Source organism: Orcinus orca, chromosome 15 (assembly GCF_937001465.1).
Source record: "Orcinus orca chromosome 15, mOrcOrc1.1, whole genome shotgun sequence".
In the NCBI taxonomy this organism is placed as follows: Eukaryota; Metazoa; Chordata; class Mammalia; order Artiodactyla; family Delphinidae; genus Orcinus; species Orcinus orca.
In genome coordinates this window covers 21,729,335-21,753,297 of record NC_064573.1, presented here as the reverse complement: position 1 = coordinate 21,753,297, position 23,963 = coordinate 21,729,335, and the positions used below count along the sequence as shown (strand labels likewise).

The following is a 23,963-nucleotide window of genomic DNA, read 5'->3' as shown; positions in this document are numbered from 1 at the left end:
GGGATTGGGCTAGGTTTGATCCATAGTAATTTAGAAGTACTAGAGAGAGGGCAAGGGTCTGAAGACAAGTCCTTTTGAGTAAACCACCATCCTTATGAAAGAGTCGTCTTTCCAGATGAACGAACTGTTTGCTCAGATAACTTGGCAAGCAAAAAGCCCCGCAGGCTAACCCTGCAGTTACGCTGACCCAGGCCACCTTGTCTTTTAAGCGTGTTACCTTGGGCCATCTCAACGGTTTTATATTGGAAGGTCTCAGTCTCAGCTCCACCACTGTGGTCGTTCTCCAGTCTAAACTGGGGGATAGCTCATTCCCCTTTCAGGACGTGGTTAGTCCAGATCCATGCCATTGATTGAGGTACTGTGATCACATATCACATTTCTGGTAGTGGCCATTTCTACTTTTATAAGTATTAGGTTTTTCTGTTCTTTCTGTTGGACGATCATTGTGGGATCACTTGACAGGGTAGGGGCTGAGCATTTGAAACTGGAGATTTGAGCAACACAGGGGAAACACCAAGAGAAAGATTTTGGTCAGTTTGCAGTTCACTTCTAAGCCATTCATCAAGGCTGCTCAAATTAAACTGGATTCTATCTCCAATCTGAAACCTCCCTTTCTGCCCTCCCTCCTCCTGTCTCTGTTTCACAAATCTTTTTAATAGTATTATAAATATCAAGATGTAAACACAACATTCTTCCCCTTAGATGGCATCTCTTCTACCTTGAGAGGCCAAAACCATATCTAGGCCTGCTCTGTTTTGAATTATCATGTGTTCAATTTCATGTCCTCTTCAAGGAGGTGTCCTTTCGCCCTCAAGCATTAGCTAGCTCACTGTTCACTCTGTGAACCAAGTAAATGTAAGATGCTCCTCAATTTCAGTTTTCTTGTAAATTATGAAATGAAGAAACTCGAGAAGAAAGCGGCTCAGAAGTCAGTCTCAGAGGTTAAGGTTTTACATCTTAAATTGAGAACAAATTTTTCTCCTTGTTGAATTGTAACCTGGAAAGCTTATTTGCTGAGAGGGCAAGCAATTGAGCCAAATGGACCACAGATGCTATCACGAACGAACTAATCTAAACGCAAGAGCCAGTTTACCAAGGTAACAAACCCCTGTCCCTGTTGTAGGGAGTAGGAAATAGGCTGCTTGCTTAAACTACTATGTTAAAAATTCTATAAGCTGCAAGTATGCTTAATTGATAAATAGTTCTATGGTAAACCAACATCATGTGTCATACTTAACAGTACAATATTTGATGCATTCCTATCATAGTCTAAGATAATTCAGGAATGTCCACTACTAATGTCCTCTACTAATAATACAAATAACTAATATTTATTGAGTATTTACTATGTACTATGAACTGCCATGAACTGTACTAATCACTTATTTTACTCACTTAATCTTCACATCGGTCCTTTGAGAAACAGACTACAGTCAGCAGGTTCTGCATCCACAGATTCACCCAGCCCCAGATAGAAAACATTCCCTTCTCCCCCAAAATCCAGAAAATTCCAGAAAGCAATACTTGAATTCACAGAGCACAGACAACTATTTACATAGTATTTACATTGCATTTACAACTATTTACATAGCATTTACATTGTATTACATAAGTAATTTAGAGATGATTTAAAGTGTATGGGAGGATGTGTGTAGGTTATATGCAAATATTTCGCCACTCTAAATAAGGGACTCAAGCATCTTCAGGTGGATTTTGGTTATAGGGGTCCTGGAACCAATCCCACCTGGCGCCCCGCCCCCGCCCCCCCCCCCCCCCCAGGGTTAAGGTAATTTACTCAAGCTAGTTAGCAGTGAACCAGGGTTTGTACTCGGGCAATCTAGTTGCAGAGGTTTTCTCCCTGTCGTCTCGACCCATTTATTTGGTCTCCAGCACACTCAGGCCTACATCATCGGCGGCGATTTGATTTCTCATCTTGCAAAGCCGGTAGTGTCCCTCTGCGGCCACCATATCTGGTTAGTGAGCTTCCTTCCGGTCATTGCGTCCATCACATCCTTCTGAATCAGCTTCTCCACTGCACTCAAATGTGACCGCGGCACCTGGAGGGCTGTAGGACTGCGCAGGCGTGGCGTTGTCGGGTTGTCCTGGTCATGTTGCGTGGCGAACCCCACGTGGTCCACACAGCCTCCCAGCGGCGTGAAGCACAGGGCCGTCAGCGCCGTTGTGCATAGCAGCTGCTACGATGTGGGGCAGGTCACTGTACACGACAGCTTCTCCAGCGTGGTGGCCTTGGCTTCCGGGGTCGGTGACTGGATCCAGAAGCTGGGTAGAACTTTGCCCTTGTCCTTGCTTGCAGGGCTGCACTTGGCCCCCGGGGTCAGGCATCATTTGAGCGATTCCCCGAGGCAGCCCTGGGCGTGAAGGGGTTGAGGGGTCGGCTCACAATGGCCCCCCCTTCCAGGAAGCCCCGCACCTGGTCTTTCACCCCGGCCACTGCCGCTCTTTGTGCTTCTGGTGCCGCAGGTGGCCCAGCAGCTTCTGGCCGGCCTTCATCTGCTGGGCGTTCTCCTTTTGGTGCAAAATGTACTCCAGGATTGCTTCACTCATCCAGGAAGCCGTCTGGTGTGATGGTGAGGTTGGGGCAGGGCTGCAGAGTGAGGCCGCAGCAGTCGAAGTCCTGGACGGCATCCCGGCCCAGTCGAACGTTCTGGGTTCCGTAGCCTGAGGCCTCTGTGTCCTCCTTGTCATGGTGAGTGTGCGGGCTCTGCAGTGCTGCTGTTGCAGAGCTGCGTCTTCCTTACAAACGACTCCTTTTTTCTTCCTGGCTTCTTCAGATGTGCCCTTAAACCAGAAAGGAACCAGAGAATTGCGTCTTAGGTTAATTTAGCCAGCTTTCTTTTGACTGGTGTTTTCATGCTATAGCTTTTTCCATCCCTTTACTGTTAACTTATTTATTCTTTATATTAAAAGTTGGTATTTTGTGGATGATGATTAGTTCTTGATTTTTACCTTGTTTGACCGTCTCTGTTTTTTACGTTTAGACAATTTACATGTAATATTATTATCGACAGGGTTGGATTTAAATCTACCATCCTGCTAGTTTTCTATTTGTCCCATCTTTGCTTGGATCATCCTCCCCTATTTTCTTGCCTTTGGGGTTAATAGAGTAGTTTTTTAAATGCCTTTGTTCTGATAAGCTCACCCTGTGTCCAGATGACCACACTCTTGTACTTTTAAAAGAGGTGTTTTTCCAAATATGCAAATTATTTGCTTGGATAAAGTGAACTGCAAGAATTTCCTGACGATACTAGTGAAGCTATTTCTCAGGTTGTAGTCTTATCTTTCTGCACGAGGCTCTTCTTGAGCAAACAACTAATGTTATGTTGTCTCAGGTCATCCTAGCTCTCGGCCCAAATAGCTAGGTTTCATTTATTCACAGAGTAGGAAGATGGATAAAGTATGGCATTGTTATACACTTGAATATTTTACAGCAGTGAAAACTAATGTAGCAGTGTGAACTAGCATGAACATGATAAATCTCAAAAACAGTGAAAAAAGAAATTGTTAATACCTATAGTATAAAATCACGCCTGTTAATTGGAGAACATGTAAGTGATGAAACGCCACATAAAAACAGAGGAATGATGAAAATAAAATTCAGAAGCGTTCCTTGCCCTTTCCTCCATAACACAAAATGAGAGAAGGGTGTCATCAGGGAGAGTCAGAGTGAGAGCTTCCAAAGGTGAGTGGACTAGTCAAGGTTCTTCAGCTTATACTTGTTTAAACTCTGTATGCTATATATTTTTGATTTTTTTTTTTTTTTTTTTTTTGCGGTACGCGGGCCTCTCACTGTTGTGGCCTCTCCCGTTGCGGAGCACAGGCTCCGGACGCGCAGGCTCAGCGGCCATGGCTTACGGGCCCAGCCGCTCTGCGGCATGTGGGATCCTCCCGGACCGGGGCATGAACCCGTGTCCCCTGCATCGGCAGGCGGACTCTCAACAACTGCGCCACCAGGGAAGCCCTATATTTTTGATTTTTAAAGCTATTAATTAAGAAGGCAAAAATGCTAAACTTGTATAGTACTCAAAACATACTTCTTCTTCACCTTCTTCCCTTTTCTATTCAAGTATCACCTGGCATTCAGTCCCCAGCGAATCTGGGCATTTTCCAATTGCTTCTACATGTTAGCCCTCAGTTTTATCCTGCAAGATAAGGAGAAATTGTTTTTATGACCACTAAAGTTCCTTACAGAAATAGAAGTTTTGGTTTTATAACTCTGTTTGAATCTACCAAATGCAGACTTCTTATTTTCAATTAATTGGAATGTGCTAATGATTTATTTGTGATCCTAAGACTTCAATTAGGTAGAGTCTTAAATAGATTGGGTGTGATTTTCAGGTAGGTGGTAGGAATAAAGGTCAAGAAACACCTCTTTGTTTTAGTGAGTGGGTGGAAATACAAGCCTGCTAACCTTTTTCTTCCTATAAAAAGCTTCCCCTGGAGCTGAAGATTTTTCATGTGTGTCATTTTTGGTGTTCTTCCTGGAAGATTTGCCTTCGTAGGGATTACAGGTTTCAGGATACTGGAAACTGGATTAACTCTCTTTCCTTTAGTGCAGGAATTAATTAGTCTTTGGTTTCTCTGTGTGTAGTCTGCATTTATATTTGACACAGGAAAGATTTTCACAAGTATCTTTTTGGCAGACTGTGATTTGCTATGATTTTCCACAAGCCAACATTTCCCATCACAGAGATACTGTTACACCCATTAATCAAAGGCAGCATGTGTCATATATGAAATCTTGTACACACAGCTGTGGGGAGCTGGAGATAATTGTTAATGAACTTCAGTCACTCTGCCAGAGCACACAGCCTCTGACCGGCAGGAGCCTTGCTCCCGTTTTCCCTCTCATTCCCCCTTACCCTAAAACCTCACCCAGACCCTTTTCTGAAGACAAGCCACCAGGCCCAGACTGCTCATTTCCTTAAGGATTTGTATTTGCCGGCAAGGCAACTTAGAGGCAAGGCTATTGCATCTGACTAGAGCATTACGTCCCCAAAGACACAAGGCCTCCAGAAACCCTCTTCAGATGCTAATATTCACACAAAGTGCCGCTGGCCCCAGCTGGCCTTCACCTGCAGCTCTGACAGGCAAGAGCCTCAGAATGAGGTCCTGGTTTCCATAAAAATAGGAAGGGCACACATGGTAAATGGCAGAGATCTCGCCCAAGCTATAAAATTATTTAAAGTCAGATTCCAGACAGTTAAAACTAATTGCTGTGAACACAAAGCCCAGGCAGCAATCCCCTTTCTCCTTTTTTTTTTTCCAGTAATTCGCTTGAGACAGGGTAGCTTGAATCCTCTACTAATGTGCACACCTAAAATTAAACGATGCCACTAAATTTAAGATGCAGCTGTTGTTGTTAATGTTCAAACATGTTTTAAGCACAGGAGAAATGTGCTGTGTGGTAGGGCGAAAATATTAATGGGCCATTTAGAATTGTCCCTCTGTTTCTGTGGTTTTATGGGGGTACCTTGCTTAAATGTAGCATTATTGTTATTATTGCCGGTCTTATGGCTGATTTTCTGTTCCTGCTGGGTATAGTTTGCAGCCTAGTATTCTTTCTGTAAAACAGATTTGTAAAGGAAAAGACACTTAATGCACCAACATATTCCGGACGTTGGTAAACTGAGTACAAACCAGGAGAACTCCTTGCCTTATGGCCTTTTTTGGAACTAGCATAGAGAAGAGCTGTAGAATCCTTTCCTTGTCTATCCTTTCTTTTCACTGGAGATAGTACATAGGATATCACTGGCAGCAGAATGTTGACTAGGTTTCCCTTACCAGATCTCAACATTCTGCTCCCGCTTCTCCAGGTGCTAATTTGTGAGCACCTTTATTTACAGAAAATTATTGGTTTACAGAAAATTATTGGAACATGGGTTCCCTTGCTTTTTAAGTTTAGAGACCCTCTTTGACACTAAAAAATGTATTCATTTAAGATTTCCAGTGCCTTTTAGTTCGTATTGCCTTTGTCGGGGAGCAGAATTTACGACCCTACAATGTGTCTCTTTGGCGTATTATTTGAAACTGCTTGTTTTCTAAGATACAGCGGACATGGGAAAAACTGAACACCAAGTAGGAGTTACCCTTTTGTAAGGAACGTTTACATTTGTAAGGGAAATCTCCACTTGTAAGGGTGTCTCCCTCTTGGTACCTGGAAGAGGAGAATGACCAAATCTCTAGAAACTCTTATCAGTGGGGAAGACGCCGACTTAAATTTATGTAACAACCTCACCCTTGTTTACTGGGCTTTTCCTCCCATAACTGACTCATCCTCAGCATCCTCTTTTGTCTTCAGCTGAGGATGGTATTTAAGGTGAGGGCTTCAGCCAGATTGGCCAGTTACTTGGTTTTCCTGGGTCTTTCTCATGTATACATGTTGTTAAACTTTTGTTTGATTTTTTTCCTGTTAAGCTGTCTCATGTCAATTTGATTCTTAGACCAGCCAGAAGAATCTAGAAGGGTAAAGGAAATTTTCTTCCTCCCCAACATAATATACATAAGTATATACATAAGTAATAGGTATTCAGTAACATCTTAAAATGAACTTATATTTAGGTAATTGAAAATGCACGTGTGTGTGTGTGGGGGGTGTGTGTATGAGAATTCCTGGACATACATGTGCGAGATGTTTATTAGGTCTTCAGACTGTGATTAGTACTTCTATGTGTGGATTCCAGGATGCCTCTCAGAATCCTTATGACCTTTCCAGGAGTCCCCTATCTCCTCTCTTGGTTAAAGAAATAAGAATCTAGATGGAGAAAACTCTAGGTGGGGAGTCAAGAGGCTAGAGTTTGGTCTGTATTCAGTTGTTTGTACTCCTTTTGGCATTTTAACCTCTCTCTGCTTCTGTCCGCATTGTAAATTACGATGGCTTACACCTGTCCTATTCATCTCATGGTTATAGTAAACGTGACATGCAGTTACCCAGTAGCCCCCTAAACCCACTATTCAGGGAGCTACTGTCTACTCAGTTAAGGCTTCCTACTTTGACAGAAGATAATGTACTTGTAGGTATTCTCATGTTGAACCAGGTAAGGAAAGCTTTGGGATTCTTAAAAAAAGAGAGAAGAAAATATAATGTTAAAATCAAGAATTGGAGGAAATCTCAAAATACCTTAAAAGTGACAATGTTATTTTCCCTGAAATTCATCAGACCTCAGAAGAAAGATAATTCAGAGAAGAGGAACCAAAACTACTTTTTTTCTTCAACTTGCCGGTAGTCAGAAAACATATGTTGAGCACATGCTTCCTGCCAGGATAGTGCTTGGTTCCTGGCACTCAGAAACAGTTGCATTTAAATCTGCCTGTAGACTAGATAATTCCTACACCCAATATTTCCCCTTTGTTCTTCCTCTCTTTCCCTCCCTTCCTTTTTTTGCTCCCATATTTTTCTCGAGGAACAGCTTAACATTTATGAAATTAGAAGTATTAAATTTGACTACTTATTATTTGTAGATCCAGGTTTTGTAATTTCCAGGATTAATAATGCTCTTGTTAATGTAGTTTAGCCTTGAACATTTTATTCTTTGGGGTTTTATATCATCATCATACACTAGAAGGAGAATATGTTACTTTGCATGTTAAAATAAAGTTGTTTCCTTATTAACACCAATTTTACTAAGTAAATAAATAGAGAAATAAATAGGAAAAATCCATATCTTCTAGCAGAGTCAGCTTAAATTGACTCTTAAATAGCACCTAAAAATAATTTTGGCATCAATTAATAGCTTTCTTAAGCCAAAAATGTTACCATTATATATTTGCTTTATGCTGATTAACTATTAGTCTTTAATCCAGTGTGCTGTTATTAATACGACCTCGCTTTTTGAGAAACTGAGGGATTCTGTAAAGTTGTAAGTAGATTTTCTCATTGGTTGGTTGGTAAATTAAATGTTCTTTTCCCTTTGAGATTCCAAAGTTGTTTTACTTCACTTAAGATTGATCTTTAATCAGCTTCTTGTCCCCCAAGTATTTGTAGTTCTGCAGTGGGCAGACTGCAAAATGAGGCAAGCCACTCTAGTTCTTTGTAATAAAGTTTCCAGTGGTTTGGGGGAAAAAAGGAAAAATATTAGAGGGGTAAGTAGGTGGTTACTTAGCACTGGCGCAAAGGAGTGAATTATACTATAAACAAGAGTTAAATATTTGGTAAATATGGACAACAATATCATTTGCTTAGAGGGAGAAAGCAGTTGGGCTATATATCACGGTGCTCTGTGGCATACTAGTGAAGAGGTTAAAACTTCTTTAGCAATTGTATGGTTAAGTTATAAAGACCACTTCCAGGAACATGGAGTAGATGTTTTTTTTTTTTCCCTATTCTCATATGAAATACAACTAAAAACCCTGGACATTATTGTGGTGTAAGTCCTGAAATTAAGATTCAGTATTATCTGCCTCAGCATCAGAAACCAGGAGGGCCTCAGGGTGATGAAAGAAAGCAAAGAGCTAAATAAATGGAGATTGGAAAACTCAACATAGTAAAGGTTCCAGTTCTTCCCAAATTGATATACAGGTTTAATGTACTTTCTTTTAAAATCCTAACAAGATTCTGGGGGGGTATGTAGAAAAAAACCATGAAATTTAAATGGAAAGGTAAGGAACTAGAATGGCTAAAACAGTTTTAAGAAAGAAGAATAAAGGGGAAAGAATGTCTACTCAATTAATAATAGCTTAGTGATCAAAGCTACTTGGAGAAGGGATAGACAAGTAAATCAGTGAAACAGAAGAGTTCAAAAATAGACGGAGACAAATAAGCCCAGCTTTGACAAATTTGCAAAAGCCATTCAATAGGGGAAGGATAGCCTTTCCAACAAATGGTACTAGAGCAATTGGACATCCATAAGCAAGAAAACAATCATAAAGCTTCAACATCGTACCTTATAAAAATTGAAACCAAAGTGTATCATAAATGTATCATATAAAATGTAAAATTGTAAGAGTTCTTTTCAAAAATATAGGAGAAAATCCTTAGGATCTAGGGTGAAGCAAGGAGTCCTTAGATGTGACACCAGTGGAACTACCCATAAAAAGAAAAATTGGTGTATTGGACTTGATCAAATTAACAACTTTTGCTCTATGAAACGTGCTGTTAAAAGGCTGAAAAGAAGCTAAAAATATTTGCTAACCACTATCCAAGATGAGTATCTAAAATATATAAAGGACTCTTAAACCTCAATAGTAAAAACAAACAATTCAATTAGAAAATGGGCGATAGACTTGGAGAGACATTTCTCCAAAGAGGATGTACACATGACAGAAAAGCACAAGAAAATATATTTAACATTATTATCCATCAGGTAAATGCAACTTAAAGCCATAATAAGACATAACTACTTACTATTAGAGTTATTATAATAAAAATTAATGATGCTAACAGGGATGTAGAGAAACTGCGTCATTCATACATTACTGGGAGGAATGTAACAGTATAGCCACTCTGGAGGACAATTTGACGGTTTCTTAAAAAACTAAACATCCAACTACTGTATGATCCAGCAATTGCACTCCTGGATATTTATTCAAGAGAAATAGAAAACTTATGTTTACACAAAAAACTGATAAAAGTTTTCATAGCTTTTTTGGTAATAGCCAGAAACTGGAAACAACCTGTCTTTCAATTGATGAACAATTAAACAAACTGTGGTACATCCATACCATGAAATACTTCTCAACAGTAAAAAGCAACACCCTATTGATACACACAGCAACTTGGATGGATCTCCAGAGAATCATGCTTGGGCCAAAAATCAATCCCAAAGAATTGTACCAGGTATGATTCCATTTATGTAACTTTCTTGAAACGACGAAATTACTGAAACGGAGGGCAGATCAGTGGTTGCCAGAGATTAAAGACAGTGGAGGAAGGGGGAGTAGAGTGTAGAGGGGAATGTGAGGGAAGTGGGTGTGGCTATAAAAGGGCGAGATGAGGAAGCTTTCTTGTGACGGAAATGTTCTGTATCTTGACTGCATTAACGTCAGTATCCTGGTCGTGACATTGTACTAGAGATTCGGAAGATGTCATCATTGGGAGCATCAGGGTAAAGGGGACATGGTATCTCTCTGTACTACTTTTGTAACCAAACCCAGGTTCGGCCACTCGCGGCTCATAAGCCAATCATTTGAGAGGCAAGTGTCAGTAGAAAGGAAAGGTGCTTTGATAAGAAAATCCGGCAATCTGGGGAGATGGTGGACTCGTGTCCAGAGACCAACTCCAAAAATTCTGCTCAGCCATAACAGTTTCTAAAGGGAAACATGAGGGGGAAGAATCTCAGTGAATCATCGAGGCGGAAGGTTGGCTTCTGCATCATTCTCCATTTAGTGCAGACTGGCTGACTTCCTTCACTTGTTATCTTGCCTGCGTGATCTGCCTGCAGGACTACTGAGGGGGCTGTTGCGGGGTGGAGAGCAAGTCAGTTTTTAGCCCCTTAATTCCTCATTCTTCCTTCTTTTTATCTAGGAAAAGAATCAATAGGTTAGACAAGGCATGGTGTGCCTTCAGGAGAGCATAAGTCCAAGTTAGTTTCAATTGTTTAGTGATCTCATTCCTATAATTAAGTTCTTCTAAGGTTAGAGAGGAACAGAAATGGGCAAAGGGGGAAGGGGCGTAAGAGCTGCTTTCACTTTTTCAAACTGCGTAGGAATATGCAATTGTCTCAAAATTAAAATTTTAAGTAACTATAAATATCTGGTTGTATTCTCCTATAATTTTTATATAAACGGCTTTATGATTCCACAAAGATGCCTGTGAAATTGGAGAATGGTTTTCACGATGTCATATTAATCCCAGGTGTACAGTTTCTTCATGATCCCAGTTTGTAATTGTCTTGGGTACCTTTTTAAAATTCATGTTTCTTCTGGTTTCTTAAGGTCAATGCTCTCTTTCTTACAAAGGATAGGCTCTTGTTGAGTCAACAGTGCTTTCAGCGGACACTGCACATTAGAGAAAAGCCAGCAAAGTTCTCCCAGGCTGGGCAGCCTTTCACCTCCACACCCCTGGAATGAGTCTCAGTGGGGAGTAATGCGGCTCATTTGCAACCATCGTTTAATAGTCATAATAAAAAGAATGCTCAGAGGAATGGAGTTGAAAGCCCATTCGTCATATCAGTAAACAACATTCGCCTTTAAAAGGGACCTCCTGTTTTTGCCCGTTAAGTGCAGAGGTTCTGGTAGCTTTTGATTTATCACCTCACATTTTCGGCCTGCCCTTTTCTTTAAATATATAGCACGTTCAAATCCCAAATCAATATGCGTGGTGTTGTATTGAATTTAAGGCGAGCAGCGACAAGAAAAAACATAGTCATGAGACAATTTTTTAACCTTTTATTGAATGACAGTCTTACTAACAGGCTAGAGATAACAAGGTGCAAGTTTTCCTATTTTATTTCTCCTCCGAAGTTTAGCACCAGGAGTTTCAAAGTCACACCCACAGATAAGACCACAAAAGTTTGGCTCAATGAATCCCTGCGATGCCATTTCATGCCTCTATGGCTTTGTTTATTCTGCTTCCCTGGCCTGGATGACTGTTAACCTTTCTCACCTGGCTAACTCAAACCTATCCTTACCTCAATTAAATTACCTCTAATAAATCATTCACCTTTTCCTCCAGGAAGTCTTCCTTGACTGCTTGAGGATGGGGTAGAGGCCTTCCCTGTCTCTTTGTACCCCAGGTAATATGTAATATCAGAGCATTTTTCCATATTGCGTGGAAAATCTCCATTAGGCTAAACACTTTGAAAAGAGGAGCTGTGATTTATCTGTTTATCTAGTTTTCCCCAGTACTTTACACAGTGTGCTCAGTAAATGTTGGCGGAATCTGGGCAGTGGTGAAACATTTACATAGTAGAATTGACAAAAAAGTGGGAGCAAATCACACAAGAAAACCAAATGAGTTTATTAGATTTTTTGTACAGGGAATCTAGTTTGGACACAATGGATAACACAGATGTGGTTTAGTGGGTACTTTCCGTGCCTGAGCTTTTCTGAATGAGGAGAGTGACTTTGATATTTTCATTATTACTGCAAGATCGAAAGTGCCATAAGGACAGGAACTCTGTTGCTCCTGCTTTCGGAATTGGCCCTCAAACAGTGTGTCTTTGCTCCCAACTATGATTATTTCCTTATATTTTAAGTGATCTATTTGATTACTACAAGTAGAATTGATGACTCAGAGTGTGCACAGGGAATACTTTTTTACAATTTAAATATTCTATGGAAAGCTTTTAAGAATTTGTACCTACACTATCCATCAGATTTCATTCTTTTTTCAATGCTGGCATTGTAACTTTAAAAAATGGGTGAAAATTGTAATTTTCATTCATATTATAATTTTCACTCATATTTAAATATGGATTAGAGGTTAGTACCTATCATGGAGTCAGACACACCTGGATTTGAAATGCAGCTCCGTAATTGCAAGCTGCATGACCCCAGGAAGTTTATTGAATAGATCTAAGCCTCATCTCTAAAGTGGATTAATAAATGGTACTCACCTTGTAGCAAGGTTGGGGAGATATTCAGATAATGTGTATAAATTGTAAGTACAGTGCCTGACACAGTGCAGTTATTCAATAAGTATTAGCTTTTATTTTTACAAGTACTGTATCAGTCTTCCATTACCAGTGAGGTTGCATATTTGGCGGTATCTGTTAAAATATTCTCTCTCTGCTTTTCAGTCCTTTCTTTCCAGGCCCTTTATTCAATCATATATTGGAATTAACGCTCTCTCTCTCTTTTTTTTTTTTAATTGAATTCTAAAAGTTTTCCATACATAAAGGATAGCAAATCTTTGTGACGTGTGTATTTTGAGTAGTTTTACCTAATTAGTCCTCTGTCATTTAACGTTATCTGTAATATTTCGCTTTTTACCCAGAAAAGTAATGATCAGTTCTGCTCCCCAAACATTTTGAGCTCTCTGCACTTTCCTACCCTCTTTGAAGTTAAGCACAGTCATATGACTCACTTTAACGTGAGCAATAGCCATTATGTTATTTGTGGGCAAATAAATGCTTCAGCAGCCACTGTGCAACTCCCTCTTCCGCATTGATTGTGGCAGCATGTGATGATGGCAGAGATGGAGACAATGTCAGCCTGCGTCCCCAAGTGACAAAGATGAGTGGTACCTCCTACTTGCAAAATGTGTAAACAAAATAAACCTTTGTTGTATTGAACTCCTAAGATTTGGGGGTTGTGTATTACTGCAGCATAACCTAACCTATCCTTACAGATGCAAGGATATTTTTGCTAGATTTATTATTATTTTTAAAGGTAGTCACATTTAGCTATCTGTTCCTTAGAAGTACTGCCTTTGGTATTAAATGGATATTACGCTGAGAAAGTCCGGAAAGTCTGTTCTAACTATTGGAGTGCCCAAACATGGACTGAATGGCTTTTTGAGGTAGTAAGTTTCCTGTTTGTGAATAATTTTCAACAGTTATGGCTGTGTGTCAGGAGTGCTGTGTAGTTATTATATGTTATATGAGTGATCAGAATAGTTGACCTTTAAATTTCCTTCCAGCTGTTTGGATATTAAGAGTAATGCAGAGTTACTACTCAAGGAACTCACCATGTACCTTAGTATTTGCAAAGATGAGGTAGAATCTGGAGAAAAGATTCTTCCATCTTTTTCCAAATAATCAATCATAAGTCTGCAGATAAAATAATCCCCAATTTTTAGGATAGATCTAAGTTTCCCTGTATATTAAAGCTCTGTGCTCTTCACAGTTTCTTCAGTGACTCAATTTCACCCAGACGTACAAAATAAGAAACACTGCCTTCTTATACATCTTGAGCAGATTCCTTACTGAGACCATATTTTACTGTTGTTCTTGAGTTGTATAATATGTCAAGACAGGTATACGGGATGTAGACTCCTACAGGCTCTATGAAAGGGGATTGTTTCAAAGAACCAAAATTAAAGTAAAGAGTATTTCTCCCCTACTCTGTCCAGGGCAGCACTTTAAGACATTGACATAGCGGGGTAGGGCAGCATCTGAACCACTAAAAGGTCTCACAGCAGCTTCCTTTCTTCTCCATGCCACCAAATGACCCTTGAGTAAAGAGCAAACTCTCCCATTCAGATGGGCTCCTGGAACTTATTTTCCCCGTGTGATTGCCACCCCCTCCCTTTATTCCTCAGGTTCTTGAGTTTTGGTGGAAAAGATTCAGTAAGTTCAAGGCTAAACAAAGATAATTTGAAGAATTGTATAAAAACACTCTTCCAAACTAATACTTAGGTTCTTTGAAGAGAAGACCAGAGGATGAGCTATTAAGAAAATGATACCCTCCACATCTTGGCTATTGTAAATAGTGCTGTAATGAACATAGGTGTGCATGTATCTTTTCAAATTAGTGTTTTAATTTTCCTCAGATAAATATTCCGAATTGGGATTGCTGGATTGTATGGTAGTTCTGTTTTTAGTTTTTTGAGGAACCTCAATGCTTTTTTTCCATAGTGGCTGCAGCAATTTACATTCCCACCAACAGTGCGCGAGAGTTTCCTTTTCTCCATATTTTCACCAAACCTTGTTGCTTCTCGTCTCTTTGACAATAATCATTCTGACAGGTGTGAGGCGATAGCTCCTTCTGGTTTTGATTTTCATTCCCCTGATGATTTGTGATATTGAGCACCTTTACATGTACCTGTTGGCTATCTGTATGTCTTTTTTGGAAAAGTGTCTATTTCAGGTCCTCTGTCCATTTTTAAGTTGGGTTCTTTGCTTTTTTATATTGAGTTGTATGAATTCTTTATATATTTTGGATATCAATCCCTTGTCAGATATACCATTTGCAAATATTTTAACCCATTCAGTAGGCTACCTTTTCATTTTGTTGGTAATTTCCTTCGTTGTGCAAAAGCTTTTTAGCTTGATGTAGTCCCTTTTATATATTTTTGTTTTGCCCGAGGTGACAGATCCAAAACTATATTGCTAAGGCTGATGTCAAAGAGGTTACTGCCTATGTTGTTTTCCAAGATTTTTGTTGTTTCAGGTCTTACATTCATGTCTTAAATCTATTTTGAGTTTAATTTTATATGTGGTTTAAGAAAGTGGTACAGTTTCATTCTTCTGCATATAGCTGTCCCATTTTTCCCAAAACCATTTACTGAATTTCCCCATTGAATATTCTTTCCTCCTTTGTTGTAGATTAATTGACCATATGTGTGTGGGTTTATTTCTGGATTTTCTATTATGTTCTATTGATCTATGTTTCTGTTTTTGTGCCAGTGTCATACTGCTTTGATTACTGTAGCCTTGTAGTATAGTTTGAAGCCTGGGTACATGTCTGTTGGTTGATGAATGGATGAAAATGATGTGGCATGTATATACAGTGGAATATTACCCAGCCATAAAAATAGTAAAATCTTGCCACTTACAGCAACATGGATGGATCTGGAGGGTAGTATGTTAAGTGAAATAATTCACAGAAAAACAAATACTGTATGATTTCACTTGTATGTGGAATCTCAAAAACAAAACAAGTGAAGAAACAAAACAGGCTCATAGATACAGAGGACAAACTGATAGTTTGTAGAGGCGGGGAAGGTGGGATAGAGGGATGGACAAAATAGGTGAAGCAGATTAAGAGGTATAAACTTCCAGCTATTACAGTAGGTAAATCACAGGAATGTTATGTATACATAGTAATATTATAACAGCTTTGTATGGCGATGGGATGGTAACTGGGCTTATTGAGGTGATCATTATATAATGTCTAAAAATATCGAATCGCTCTGTTTTACACCTGAAACTAATAAAAATTAAAAATAAAATAAGTATAGGCATCTATAGCTATCAGTTTTCCTCCACACTTCTTTAGCTGCATCCCATTATGTTTGGGTTTGTTGAGTTTTGTTTTTATTTGTCTCCAAGTATTTTCTGATTTCCTTTGCGATGTTGTCCTTGGTCCCTTTAGGAGTATATTGCTTCATATGCATATGTTTGTGAACTTCTCTAATTTCCTTTTATTATTGATTTCTAATTCTGTTCCATTTGTTCATAGAATACATGGTGTGATTAAATTATTTGAAATATATATTTAAAAACCCTAGCCTCATTAAATCATTAAATTTTAGTTAGGATAGTTTCTGTTTTTGTTAATGTCACATACTTTTTAAAATGATTTTTTCCTTCATTGTAGTATCTTTTCTTCTCCATCTCTCAGCTTTTTCATCTTTGGCACCCTGGTGTGGGTTGGTGTTTGTTGCGCCTGGAAGATGTGTTGGAGAAAGTGGGAGAGATGTGCAATTGAGTCCTTGGCTACTGTTGAGGTTACAAATATCTGAACTTGTAGCTTTTGTAAAAAATACCCTCTAACTTCTACCTTTTAACAGTGATGTTGGGTGGCTAATTTTATGCACTGGTTTTAAAATCCTAGGAGGAAACGTTCTGAAATAGATAACATTTTCTTCAAAATCAACCTTGACTCCCATTCTAAATGCAGGTTTTGAAATTTAGGTGTGAAGAATTTCTTAATCTTTCCTCTCTGTCTCCTATCCCATTTTATTACAGTCTCTTGACTGGGTCTGACATGCCCTGTGAGAGCCCCTCTGTTTATCTTCTTCAGAAATTAAACATCTAGTGTTCTGTTGGTGTTGAGAGAGATAATTCCCCACTGATGAAGGGATCTAATGATGTAGCTGCTCTGTAAACACCCTTTAACTCCCTCCTAACCTTCAGAGGCAGTGGGTACCACTATTTCTGGAGGAAGTAAATCGGGTTGGTTATTGATTGGCTCTTTCCATTGCTGGCCTAGAATTTAACTTTCTAGGGGTTTGTGTCTTAAGTATCTACCTCTTTACTACAGTTTTAGCCGTGTTTTATGGGCAAGAAAAGTGACATATGTGGATTTAAATAGCCTCCTTCTCGTGGAAGTTCTGTAGAGTCTATTTTAACTACAGTGAGACATGGTTATATAACCTTTAACTTTGAGACTGTGATGCGTGTTTTCCTGTTTATCGTAGGGAATATGTTAACTTGTCATATACGTGTTACAGGAAATCAAATTGAGTTTACATCAAACTTGTAATGTTGAATCAAATGATTATAAGTTCACTTCTTATTAACTCAAGAAGTATAAAAACAATCAGATGCTCCTGAACTAAGGAAACAGCACCTGTTCTCCCCTTTCTTCAAGCACAGGGACAGTCGTTCTAAGTGTTGATTTTAGCAGTAACATTTAAGAACACTATGAAGAATCTTGACTTTATTCTCAGTGTAGTGATTTTTAAACTAACTTCTAATGCTGATTGACTAAGGTTTGCTCTTCTTTGGAAATGAAAGGGAGAATATCTATTTTTTTGTCCTTGATAAGTTTGTACTTTGATTTGAAAGGTAAAAAATAATTATGGAATAGGTATGCAATTAGAAGTAAATTGGATAGTGCAGAAAATAAAATAGTAGCTTTTCATTTATCTGTAATATCCTTAGAACTACGACTGTGTATACTTTGACTCCTGTTTTTATGTCCATATTTTTACAGCTTTATTGCTAAAATTTAGATATATAAACTGTATTTTTAAATTATTTTCTTCAGATTGTAAGTCTCTCAAGAAAGGGAAATTATCTTTTGTGTTTTTAATCCTATGACTATCCTAGCACAGTGCTAAGACGGTACCAATTTCTGGACACTGAATGAAGTTATGGCTAAATTTTATTACCTGGAAACTACCAGGTAAAATATTTAATTATCTAAAGAGATAAACCAAATTTAAGAGAAATAGACAAAAATCAACAAACAACTTTTATTTAAATATTTCATTTAAAAAACAAAACACCTGCTTTCATCTGGTTTCCTAGGAGTTAGTTCAAGCCTCAAAAATCTCTTTCACATCTACACCCGTTGTCCCAATCTGTAAGGAATTTATTCTCAAGATGGAGGCCCTGAGATGCAGTCCCACACAGGAAATAACATTCTTGTTTTACTTGTGGGCTCTACTTAAAAATGGCAAATTATTTTTGAAAGATTATCTTAAAGTAAATCATCTTTATTTACTGAGCTGTTACTCTTTACAAGGCGTTGTGGTGGGTTCTTAGAGAATACAAAAATAAGACATAGTCCCTGTTATTAAGGACTAGAATTAAATTAAAAAACAAAATAGGGCTTCCCTGGTGGCGCAGTGGTTGAGAGTCTGCCTGCCGATGCAGGGGACACGGGTTAGTGCCCCGGTCCGGGAAGATCCCACATGCCGTGGAGCGGCTGGGCCCGTGAGCCATGGCCGCTGAGCCTGCGTGTCTGGAGCCTGTGCTCCGCAACGGGAGAGGCCACGACAGTGAGAGGCCCGCGTACCGGAAAAAAAAAAAAAAAAAAAAAAAGCCACAAATAAAGATTTAACGAACAATTGAAGTGCCACATGAGGATGCTATGTGAGTTCAGGTAAAGAGAGAGATCATCGGTGTTATTGCTACTGATGAAGTTAAACATTTATTTAGCGTATGTTAGGTTCAGGGCGCTAATCTGAACACTTTACATGTATTAACCTCTCTTAATTTTCATAACAAATCCATGTTGTAGATAACTATTATGTCCACTTAAAAGATTAGGAAACTGATACACAGATAGGTTAAGTAACTTCCATAAGGTCTTGCAACTGGCAACAAAATAAAACCCAGGGTAGCAACATTACAGAACATAATGAGGAGCTGTAATGTAAATTGGAACATTCAAGGTGTTAATCACCAGAAAGAAAAAATTAGGAAGAGAAATTCAAGTTCATGTAAGTCAAAATTTGAAAGTAAGATTAAACAAAACGAGTTCGGTCTTGTGGGAGCTGAGGTATTATCTAAGTGTAAAATGAACATATAATTTATTTTCCAAATGTAGCCACTTTTGAGAGTGGCAGGGCTACTACTGGATGTGAATGCTCCATGCAAAAAGACCCATGGTCATCCTGGTTGTGCCCCTTGCCCTCAGATCCTTAACTCCGTTCCAGCTGTGGTAATTGTGTGAGCAGGGCTGGCTCCCCCCGCATCAAGCTGTGGCAAGTGTAGAGGAGAAAAACTAGGCTTTAGCTCAGTGTCTGCACTTCAGTGCAATTATCTTTGACAATCTGACCTCCTGAACTTTGGACTTTGCCTTTTTAGAGCTGTTTTGCTTCCTTCACTCTTTGTATTAGTGAAATTCTATGGACACAAACTCTGACCTGCTTCAACTTATACAGTGTACTTGATCACTTGCAGTATGATCAACAACTGCAAAATCTGACATATGCACTGTTTGACTTACGGAGCTAGTCAGACTCTTCCTGCAGAGCCAAAATTCTGTCTTTGTATAGCCCTTGCTACTCTTAGCTAGATCTGCCTCTTTACCACCTATCAAAGCGATGATTTTTTAATACAGCTTAGTTATGAAACAAAGGTTGGAAACGGTCCTACATGGAGTGAGGACATTTTCCTGGAGATGGGGAATGGGGATTGGAGAGTAGGTTATTAATGGATTTTGAGCAGAAAAATGACAAGATGAAAATAAAACAATCTGCTGAGATATGTCAGATGGATCACAGTGGGAGACTGAGGACAGCAAAGTGGTCAGGTGGACACATAACTGTCCATAAATAAAGTATTGATAATAGAAGTTAATTACAAGGGGGCAGCAATGGGAACCCAAGAAAAACAGGTGGAAAAAATATTGCAAAAGGAGAATCTTCAGAAGACAACATTCCAAAACCTGGAAAGTAGCCTAGAGTTCTTTGGGTTCAGTGAATCAGTGAATACTCTCGTTGATTCATTTTGTGTTAGATTGGGTGAGGGAGAAAGTGCTAGTGTTTTTTCTTTATGCTCCCACAGACTACATCGTATTAGAATATATCTTCTATTTTTTTTTTTTTTTTATGTCTGTCAACCACATTTTACACAGAATCATCTCCTCAGAGCTAATGGGGCATTCAGCTTTTCATCTTCAAGATGTAGCTCACTGGCTGGCATAGGAAGGGGCTTTAAGTAGTGGTTTTGTCATCTTGGCTAAGGGGGAACTGAATTTCCACGAATTTTCTTCTTCATATAGTTCCAGGTTAGGAACGGGAGAAATTGACATGAGTTTGGGGAGGCAGAAGTGAAGCAGCAGCCATGTCTGCTCTGAAGGTCAGTGGTGCGCGAGCTGGGGTAGCTTACACGTGTTGTTGTTCCTCTGCTAATTCACCTTGTTCATCCGACAGCATGTGATAATCAGGTGCCTGTAGAAGCAAGCCTTTGAGTGACCAGGAATCTGGCATGGAATAACTTTAGTGAAAGTAAGGACTATAATGGGGTTAGCTGGTTGCTTTTAAGTGTGGTAGAGAACTTAGGGGAAGAAAATTATGAGCTCAGGGCTTTTAAATTTGCGTTTCAATGTCTGGGAAGAAACCAGGAAGCTCTAAGACCACCCCGAAGAAAACCCTTATCTCCTGTAGCCTCATGGCTGAGATTTCTGAGTGTTAAATCCAAGGTCTAAACCTGTGTCAGGCTGAATTACAGCACAGTTGAATTACCAGTGTCACAGAGTCTCTTATGTTAAAGTTAAGGCATTTGTTTGGAAGGAATGGTATCCTGGAACCTGGATTCATATGTGCAGATTCCAATAAATCTGGGGATATTGGACCCCTAAGTTTTACTGAGCCTCTTTTACCAGCAGAAGCAGGCTTTCTGTCTTCTCTTCCTGGCAGAGGAGGTTAGCATCCCCTTGGCTGAAGAACCTGAAATGGGCCTCGAAGATATGTTCCTTGCTGGGGACTACTGTTCCTTCTCAATCCCAATACATAAACCTTCCATTGCTTCTAGACCTATAACCAGATGCAAGTCCAGACAGTGCCTGAGAGGATAAGGCACACAGTATGACCTATGAGGATGTGCAATATAAAGAAGAATTGCAAGGCTTTGCTGCTTTATACTGAAAGTAACCTGGGGGAAAATTAGGAATGCATCCTAAGTATATTGGGGGAGCATGGAAGGAATAAACTGTTGGGTTTGGATGGCTTACTAAATGGTAATTCTGGATTCAGTATGTTACTTTGAGCCACTGGGAGTCTCTTTAAAAGTCAGCTTGGTTGTTTGAAAGCTGTACCCCTAAATCTCCTATGAAGTTGAAATGCCAAACTGAAAATGAAATCAAGTAGAAATGCCAAAACTTCCTGGTATATTGTAGAGGATGAAATCCAGAAGCTTAGGGAGAGCTGAATGCTGGAGTACATTTCTCCAGTAAGATCTGCTTATCCACCCCCCAGCCATGTTCCCCGAGACGGTCCAGAGGACAATTCCTTCACCAAGGCTGCGATAAAAACAGTTGTGAGGAGAGGTATTTTTAAAGAGTTCTTTGGTGGAGAGTCTCTGAATTCCTGCCAGTAATGGGAACGAGCTTGGAAGAGGATCTTGAACTGAACACGAGAATGCATGTCAACACATTGATTTCAGCCTGAGCAGAGAAGCCACCCATCTTGTGCCAGACTTCTGACCTACAGAACTGCAAGCTAATAAATGAGTGGTGCTTTAAGCCAATAAATTTGTGGTCATTTGTTATGCAGCAGTGGAAAACTAATACAGGTAGCAAAGGGCAAGTGGAGGCCATTAAAATTCCCTCTCCCTACCAAAATAGTTTAATAATAGTAACAATACCACATTCCTAAGGGAATTGCAGAATATTGTCATCAACAAGGGCTTAAGAGATGCAGGAGTGGTGATCCCTAATACAACTTTTTGTTTTTAAATTGAAGTATAGCTGATTTACCATGTTGCGTTAGTTTGAGGTGTACAGCACAGTGATTCAGTTATACATATATATATTCTTTTTCAGATTCTTTTCCCTTATAGGTTATTATAAAATGTTGAGTACAGTTCCCTGTGCTATACAGTAGGTCCTTGTTATAATACAACTGTTCAATTAACCTTTCTGGCCTGTGATGAAAACAGATGGATCTTGAAGAGTGACAGGAGACTATTGTAAATTTGATTGGATGATGAGCCCAGTTGCACCTGTTGGTCCAGATGTGGTTTCATTGCTAGGCAAGTGGATACATCCCATGTCATCTGGTATGCAGCTCTTTATCTTGCAAATGCTGTTTCACGCATACCCATTAGTAAAGACCATTAGGAGTAGTCTTCTTTCAGCTGGAAGGGTCAGCAATACACCTTTGCTGTTTTAACTCAGGGCTCTATCAACTCTCAAATCCTGTCATAATCTAGGCGACCAGGACTTGCCTCAGTTCTAGTCCACCAGGCATCACACTCTTCCTTTACTTTGATTATATCCTGATACGTGGATCTGATGAGCAGGAAGAAACAAAATCTCTAGTTATTTGATTTAGACATTTAGGAGGTGGAAAATAACCCCCCCCACCACAAATTCATTGTCACCTAATATTAGTTTTTCATTGCCATTGTAATACATTGCCACAAACTTAGGGGGCTAAAACCAAAACAGGTTTATCATCTCACTGTGCTGGAAGTCAGTGCACCTTGATTACAGGTGCTGTGAGGACTGTGTTCCTTTTGAATGCTCTGGTGGAGCATCTGTTTCTTTGCCTTTTCCAGCTTCAGAAGATTGTGTGTAGTTACTGTCCCCTTTCTTCAGTGTCAACACCCACAGTACAGCATCTTTAAAGCTTTCTGCCTCCATCTCTCTCTGATCTTTGCTTTCATTGTCACATCATCTCTGACGTGAACCCTCTGTCTCCCTCTTATAAGAACCCTTGTGGTTATATTGGATCCATGAGGATAATACTGTGTAATTATTTCAAGGTCCTTACTTTAATCACACTTGCAGTCCTTCTTCTTTTTTTTTTTTTTTGCGGTACGCGGGCCTCTCACTGTTGTAGCCTCTCCCGTTGCGGAGCACAGGCCCCGGACGCGCAGGCTCAGCGGCCATGGCTCACGGGCCCAGCCGCTCCGCGGTATGTGGGATCTTCCCGGACCGGGGCACGAACCCGTGTCCCCTGCATCGGCAGGCGGACTCTCAACCACTGCGCCACCAGGGAAGCCCCTTGCAGTCCTTTTTGACATGTGAACATATTCACAGGTTTGGAGCATTAGGATGTGGACATCTTGGGGAAGACGTTATTTTGTCTACCACATACCTCAATGAAGTTTCTTTGATCTGAGGCTGTCGGGATATCCTTTTCAAAGTGAAGGGCAAGTTGCTGCATCTGGTGCTTCCTACCACTAAGAAATATCCGTAGCAATCGATGGGCCTCTTTGTATTCTGGAGGAAACATATGTCTCATTGCGGTATGCTACTACAACCATGCACAAAGTAAGCTGAAAAGCTACCAGTTTTCAATTGGGTTCAGACAAGAAAGAGAAAGAAAAGTCTGTAATAGGTCCAGCGGGCAATGTGAGCTGTCCTTCCTCCTGGATATATAATCCTTGAAGTGTCACATAGGGATGCCTTTGGAAGGCTTTCACAGGCAAATCACATTGCAGACACTCAAGATTTTGGAACATCATTATGCTTTTCTCTGCAGATAAAGATAATCATTTTGAGAGACTACTTCTGGCTTGCTATTGGGCCCTGGGAAAGACTGAACACTTGGTCATGGACCACCGAATTTTCATGTGACCTAAGATGCCCATTATTAAATGGATACTGTCTGATCACCATGTATAATCTGGGCATACAGATCAGCACTTTATCATAAAATGGAAGATATATTTATATATATGTATATGTATATATAATTGGGCTTAAGCAGATCCTGCAGGCACATATATGCTGCATGAGTCAAGTAGTCTAGATGTCCATGTCTCATACTTTTGCTCTATTCCCTCCTCCCTCCCTCACTTATTGTCTCCAGGGGATTTTCCTGTGATCAGTTGACTCAAGAAGAAAAAAGGACAGGGGTGAAACAAAACTGTTTCATTGGACATAACTTCAAGCAGTGCCACCCGGCTTTTGCCTGGAAGGAGACATGGCCTGAGGGATGGACCTACGGTGATTCCTGTGAAGTATGATTTGGTCAGGTAGTCAGGGCGTCAAATAGA

General features: G+C 39.8%; 1 pseudogene; it reads right to left on the bottom strand.

The window, feature by feature from the left end:
- Positions 1 to 1,928: 1,928 nt before the first annotated feature.
- On the bottom strand, positions 1,929 to 23,206 carry LOC101281802 (nitric oxide synthase-interacting protein-like; annotated as a pseudogene).
- Positions 23,207 to 23,963: the final 757 nt, after the last annotated feature.